Below are 7,723 nucleotides of genomic sequence, written 5' to 3' on the forward strand. Positions count from 1 at the left end.
ACACACAAGTACACACAAACATGCAGATGCCCGGCAATACCACATGCCCCTCTGTGTGTGTGTGTGTGTCTGTGGGTGTGTGTGCAGAGCTGGGTGTTGAGCGCATCGACTGAGTATCGATCCCACCACTCACCTCCCTGCAGTCAGCTCTTGTCCTACATAGCATGCCCTGTCTGATTTCTCCCTTAATGGCTTTTATCCAGCTCCAATCTTTATTTAAACTGAAAAGTAGGAATTAGCACCCACTTCTATCCTAGTCTCTCTTACCTTTTCTTTTCACTGTCATCTCAAGAGTGAGTATCGGCAAGTATTGGTCCATTGACCCTTCTCCCTTCCTCCCCTAGCTATGATTGCTTCCCACTCAGAAATGTGCAGTACAGTATGTTACTTGTGTTCCTTCTGGTCTCTCAGCGTTCGGTGCTGTGTCTTCATGTACGATTAAGATTATGTACGTTGGGATGCAACTAACGTCTACTATTGATGAATCTTTGAAATACTTTGGCGATTCATCGATTTAGAGGTTTGGTTCGCAGAATGTCAGAGAATAGTGAAGATCACAAACTCAAGGTGACGACTTCAAATTTTTTGTTTGGTGTGACCAATAGCCCAAAGCCCAGTGATGTTTAAATTACAGGCATATAAGACAAAGAAAAGCATCTAAATGGGTTTGGGAGCAGCCATTTTAGGGCAGTTTTACTTAAGAAATGACAAAATTGTCATGTATTTCTACCGATCTCACTCAAGGATAGGTTAATCTTTTTCCAAGCCTATCTCAAAACAATAATCACGTGTTTATATGTATGATGAAAGGGTTGAAATTCCTCCCTAACGACACAATTTCTCTGTGCAGAAATGCATCCTAAAGTTTAGGATCAGTGTTGTTTTTAATACAAAATGCACAGACAGTTCTTTCATATGGGACACACATAAAGGCGTATAGAAGAAAGAATTCAGTCTCTCCTTTCATCGTTGCAGCACTAACTGTATGCACACTGTATTTCTGTGTTATTTGAATTGAATGTCATTGATCAATTGTAAATGGGATCATGAGACAACTCAAGTTATGTTTATATCCTCACCCAGGATTGTCATGGCAACAGTGCAGACATCTCAGCCCTCAAATGAGCGACATTTATTCTGCACAGACTACTTTTCATATTGATGGCCTTTCCTTATTGTGATCAGCCAGCCACAGCCTGGGGAGGAACCCTCTGCGTGCCGTCATCCCTTTCGATTTGATTTGATTTGTTGCTCATAGAGGGAAGTGATGGGAGAGACTCTTATCTTGGCCGAGCAGAAACAAGCCGTACCAAATAAGACACATCGGACTATCTGTGCTGGCACACACAATGGGGATTAATTGATCCCCTAATACCACAGATAAATCAATTCCTTCCTTCCCCCCTGAGCTCTCCGGCCAATTGGACGGCCCCGCCATTTGATCAACAGAGCATCTCTAGCCAATAGGAGGAGGGTTGGAGGTTGACTGACAGCGGCGCAGAGGTGAGCCTGAAAAGAGGTTAGGGAGAGGGAGTCCATCAGAAAGCCATTGGCAGCAGGAGTGAAAGTGAGGGCTGTGGTGTAGTCAGAGTATACAGCAATCCACAGAGAGCACAAACACGCACAGAGGTGGAGCAAAGCCGTATAAGACGGTATTAATAGCATCGCCGTGTCGTGTGATTTAGTGCTCATTTGCAGATATGAAAACTCCAAATCAGTGTAAATCAAATGTGTGGGAACAAGAAATCCAGAGCGGAGTTTAGATAACATAAATCTGCTCTATATTTCAGAATCTACACATCTCTTTTTGCAGCCATATTCCTGCCGGCTCCACAGACCTACTTCCCTGGTCAAGACATCAGCCATTTTCTCACAGTTACCCCATCTTATCTCTACCTTCGTTTGATCCATCTCCATTAGACTCTCCCTTACACAGCCCACCACCATCATTCTCACTCTTTTACTTCTTTTGTATCTCTCCCACCCAATCTTTCTCTTATTAGCACCTTGGCATTTTCTGTCTTTCCCACAAACACTGTTTTCCTCATACAGCTCATATAATAACAGGCTAAAAATATGCCTTCTTTTTTTCTTTCCAGTATTGATTTTGCCCGTAGCATTGTCTATGGAGAGAGAGTGAGAGAGAGAGAGGAGAAAGACAGAAGGCGGGGGAGAGAGATGAAGTAGAAACAACTGTAAAAAGAATTACTTTCTACGTATGTGGTAATGCTCTCACCTTTCCTATTTGACTTAAGTGGAGAACCATACTCTGCTTCAGTGCAATACCTTTCAATTAAAAGGTAACTGCATTTACTGAGGTCCTTTCTCAGCCGCTTTCACCACTCAACTTTACATAGCACCAGAGCACTCCACACGCTGTACACGTTTAATAATAAGCCGCCGAAATTAGAGAAACCTTACCATTGCAAATATGTTCCAGATCAGCTTTTCAGGGAAAATGGTTGGCTCTTTTGGCACTGGTGTGTAATGGGAATGGAGAGAGTTGATCAATAGGCTATTGATCGTAGCTGGCCAGAGTCTGGGGAATTGAGAGTGAGAATAGAGGGGAGTTAGGGTGGGGGTTGGCTCCAGGTTGAATTTTTAAAATGCTCTATTTCAGAGATGACAAATAGTCTATTTGAAAAGCGAGAGACACAAAGACAGAGGGTGAGAGAAAGCGTCATACAAAGACAGAAAACAAGTCTCTGCTTGTTGTGCTCTCTGAGCAGAGAACTGAGACCTCCCCGTTTCCCAGAAGTTACAGTATTTTGGACGAGAGCTGCTGAACTACAAAGACAAAGGGAGCAGGGACTTCTCGGGCTACAGTAGCTTGTATGTACTCTGGCTGGAAGACGAGGAGGAGGGGGGCTTATTATAAAAAAATCCTTCAGATCTCGTAGACAGTGCTTTAAAAGCAACACACAGGCAAATAATTTACACCAGAACCCTGCAACTGACATCACATTTAACCTCATCCGTTAGCTACATTCATGCAGATCACATATTCAGAATTTTACAACGCAGGTCTTCTGAATTCTGGCCAATATTTGATTTCTCTGGCCACCTCTTTTACAACAGTTTTAAAAAGCAATACCATATCCAAATCCTAGTCCCCACGTAAACCTCAGACGTAAACCTCCCGTGCAAGAGCAGCCAAATCACCATCTGCAATAGGCACAAATGAGATATAATAAATTTTAACATCAATAAATATTCAAGCTGGAGGGTAAGCCGGGCAGTGACAGGGCCCTACAACCCACAACGGGCCACTAGCAGCACTTTATCCCCCTCTTTAGTCACAAAGAGTGTGCAATTAGTATGTATCGAAAACCCTAATAAAGTGTTGTAATGGAACATATCTGAATCATATCAGATTTTTTCCCACAAAATATACATTTCCACATACTTTGTGTGTTAAGCAGCAACCTGACTACGGGCTGGGAAGGGAGTTTGTCACCTTTTTTTGGGATAGCATGAGATTGATTCCTCACTCAACAGTGACATGAATGTAGATCACTTGAAAGCACAAAGTCTGTTTTAAACCTTTTTAATATCTCAGCAGAATTTCGTTGATGTTTCTTGTGTCCGTGCAGGGTCGGTCTGCGTTTGCTCGTTCTGTCTCTGTGAGTCTTTGATGTAAATTGGTATGGTGCATTGACACAATGTAAAGCTTTTAGTGGACCCCAGGAAGAACAGCTGCTGCAGTGCTATAGCTAATGGAGATCCTAAAAACTAAACTAAAACAGTAACACTGTGACAACAGGAGTGCAAACTAAACAGAAAAAGAACTAGAAAAAAAAGCTGTTTGTTTTTACCCATTTGTTTGACTCACTTAGACCACTGGTTCTTAAACTATGGTTCCAATACCACCGGTGGTACACAAGCTGCCTCTAGTAGCTCTAGTGGATGAACCTCTGACATTTTTTTTTATAAATTAAAAACATATAATACTATAAAAATATGTAATATAATTTAAAATAAGTTTTGCTTTTCCTGTAATATTTTATTTTAATATCAGCCTGCTACGGTCATGTTCATGCACATAGTGTATGTGTACATCCATGACTAGTTACAAGCTAAAATGTGTTGGTAAGACAGTAAGCGGAGGTAAAATGAATGTTTCAAAAACTCTGCAATCATTGCTCCAAATCGGAACTACTGGGAGAGAAATGTGGACCAGCAGTACCCCTTTTCCACCGGTTCCGTTCAGGATTCAACAACAGTCAATAAATAATCTTATAGAACCAAACCTCCCCTCCTGCGTGAACTGTCCGTAGCTGAACAGGGTTAGCCTACACTACTGTATTCCAACGTTGGTCATAATGGTGGTACTCACAGAGCATATTGTTATCTGAGGTGGTACACGGTGCAAAAAGTTCGAGAACACTGACTAAGATTAAGTCTTAAGGTCATAGATTGTAAACGTTTCATAAGAGACCAGAATCATACCGTAGGGTTCACAAGCAGGAAGCAGGTTACGTTGGGTATGTCAGATTTGTGCACAAACAGAGAGTACTTTTAGATATCTAAAAACAAAAGGCAAAATATCTTCCTATTTCTCAAATGCTACTTCCACTCACGAGAACATCTGACAGCACTGCTTAAATGACTCTCAGCTTCATGTTAAACACACATACAAGCTCGTAAAGAGGGGGAAACAAGCTGGAAGCTTTAATTCTGAAGGTTGCTCAACTCAACTGCAGGCAATGGAAAGCAGTTAGAGCACTAGTCTGTAAACACCCCTGAGAGGAACCCATACCTCAGTAAAAATTCAGCTGTAAATAATGTATTGAATGCAAACTTAAGGTCCACAGGGAGATATGGATAGGCTCATTACTCTTTTAGTTTGCTGGCCTTTTACGTAGTCGGCATAGCGCTCAACAATCAACTCCAGATGCTCCCTCTCTCTGTTTTGATTTAAAGATGCTTTTACCTGCGGATATTGTTATGGATATAGGTATTGTTTTTTATTTTCTACACACTGCCCTGAGGTTTTAAGGCTGTTAACTCATGCAGCCACCCACATGCTCTGTGCCCTGTTATGGCTGATGTGTGCATGTGTGTGTGTGTGTGTGTGTTATCTGTGCCGGTAGTTGAGGTGTGTATGCGGCCTGTGTATGTGTGCCCTGTCCGGGACGCATTGATCTCGAAGCAGGATGTCAAACATTTTAGCGCTGATCTTGTCCTTGTTATTGCCCCACACAGCCGGGTTGTTAATGCATTAAAAATCGTTTGTCCATATCTTTCCAAACTTATCTCACCCTACTGCCCTGAGCAACACAAGAATACCCCTCCATTGTAACATACACACCACTCCCGCCCCTCCTCCCTCCACCCTCTGTTTCTAACCATGTCCTTCCATCCTCCGTCTCAATCAATCTTTACGACACCCGGTTGCATCTCTCTAATGTTTCCGGACTTGACCGTATCCCCGTTCAAAAATTCTTAATTAAGCCCGTTCTGTATGTTTACCGTTGGGCAAATTACAATCTGACAGGGCTAATAAAACAACATTGGCGAGAGAAGGCCAAGAGGAGCATGTGCTATGACCCTAACCTCTTTCGCCTGTCTCTATCTCCACCTCAGCTTATCTCCCTCCATCCCCACCTCCTCATATCTGCCTATTTTCTACCTCACAGGTTTTGAGGAGGAAAGGGAGGGGATGGGAGAGAGGAGCGGTGGTTTGGCACCAGTTGGTCAGGGTCTTATATCCATCGCTGTCAACGTGACTATTTGTTTTAAATACTCACATGTCATTACGCTGACATATCTCGGTAACACCATTCAACCTACTTGCTTTTCATCTCTGATTATTAAGATTCATGAACCTGCCTTCCTGCATGTCAACTCTTACAGATATGAGTCATATATCTATGTTCACATCAGCATCTTTCTTCATTTAGGTATTGACTCATGCAGTGTTCTCACATTCTGCAATCCATAGCCCACACAGTGTGTGTATTATATCTCTATTTCTGTACAGTTTTGTCTGGTCACTTGAGAACTGCCACTTGCTTTATGTTAATGCATGATGGAGAGGGAGGCCCAAGGATCTCTTTGGCTGCTCTGCTTAATTTTAAACACTAAGAAGCATAAAAAAATAAATAAAAAAAAAGACTGAACCTGGTTGCACCAAATAAAATGTCGATAACAAATAAAACAGCATGTAGAACCACAGGAGTGATGCAAGGAAATCAAATGCCAACTAGAAAAGGTTTTAAAGTACGTCAAACTACACACTAATTCTACGTAGGTTTGGATCATGAGGTGTCTTGATACTGGAAAGGTGACAAGATGAACTAGAAAGTATGCATACTAAATAGGGTTGCTTTTTGAGTGTGCTGTCAATGGACAGTATTCTCCTACAATGCAACGCACAAAAGAAATGGAGAAGCTTAAATAAATTGTTGCCGTTAGTCAGAAAGCAATAATTGAAGTGTGTAACATTAAGGAGGATCTATCGACTGAAATTGAATATAATATCAATAGGTATGCTTTCATTAGTGTATAATCACCTGAAAATAAGAATACAAAGCTTCTCTTTCGTATTTGGAAGAGGAGTGTGATGGGAGGGAATCGCAATCAGCAACTACACCGCCAGGGGAAATACTTTTCCATTTTTCCGATATGGTCTAGTGGTCAGGATTCCTGGTTTTCACCCAGGTGGTTGGGGTTTAACTTCCAGTATGGTAGGCAAGAGAAGGAATGTTGCCTGGTTGGTTCAGTAGTTCAAAGAGCTGCAAAATCAAAAAATATCTGGAATGAATTAAAGGTTTGGTGGTTAAGCCCCAATGAGTCTATGATCACCAAATGTCTCCTTAAATTTTAGTCACTTTGGATAAAAGAGTCTGCCAAATTAATTTAATGAAACACAGATTTTTCATCTAGTTTTTTTCAAATTGTAATTTTCCAGTGTTGTGAACACCACAAACTTAAATCCATTCACCTTCACTGTTTTGACAGCAGAAATCTCAGAGGCGGATATTTTAAAATCAGTAGAGCTGAGTGGGAACATGAATTAAAAGCTCCCCTAAACCACAACACACCTTACAAAACCAAACCTAGTTATATCAAAGCCAACAAAACTCATCGTCAACAATAGTTGACCTTAACCAGTGACGTTGAGCCAGTAAGAACCAGTGGAGTTTATGTGTCAATCTTATGCTGCTGTAGGAGATAAATGAATGACAGAGAACTATGCATTTGATAAAATGATGATTCCATATTGTGCTTACTGTCTCAGAGCTCAGAGTCAATCAGAAAGATGTGTGCAGCTCTAAAGAAGGACAAAACTACCAGTTAGAAGAAATTGCGAAACACAAGCGTTGTGTCCATGTTGATGGTCACACAGATAGAGAAAGCCTGACTGAAGCAGTGTTTCAGTGTGTCTGTGTGTGTGTATGTGAGTGACAATGTATGTCGGTGTGTGTTCTGCCGTTTGTATGTTGCACTACACCACCTGACAGGTGCAAAGCCCTGTGGGATGGCCCTGTTGTATCTTACACTTGGCTGAACATATACAGCACATCAGAGGTGTAACAAATCCATTCCTGACTGCCAGAACCTTTCAGAGAGTTTCTGAGCCTGTGAACAACACATCTTCAGGTTTCCACACCTCAGAGCTGATGTGTGTCTGACACACAGACACACACAGATGAAATGTAGCCTCACACAGAAGTGTGTGTGACTCTGAGGGAGAGAGAAAGTGGGATTCGTCAAGACC

The sequence above is a fragment of the Morone saxatilis genome, unplaced genomic scaffold, assembly GCF_004916995.1.
Source record: "Morone saxatilis isolate NCDOM2014 unplaced genomic scaffold, NCSU_SB_2.0 Contig12, whole genome shotgun sequence".
Lineage (NCBI taxonomy): Eukaryota > Metazoa > Chordata > Actinopteri > Moronidae > Morone > Morone saxatilis.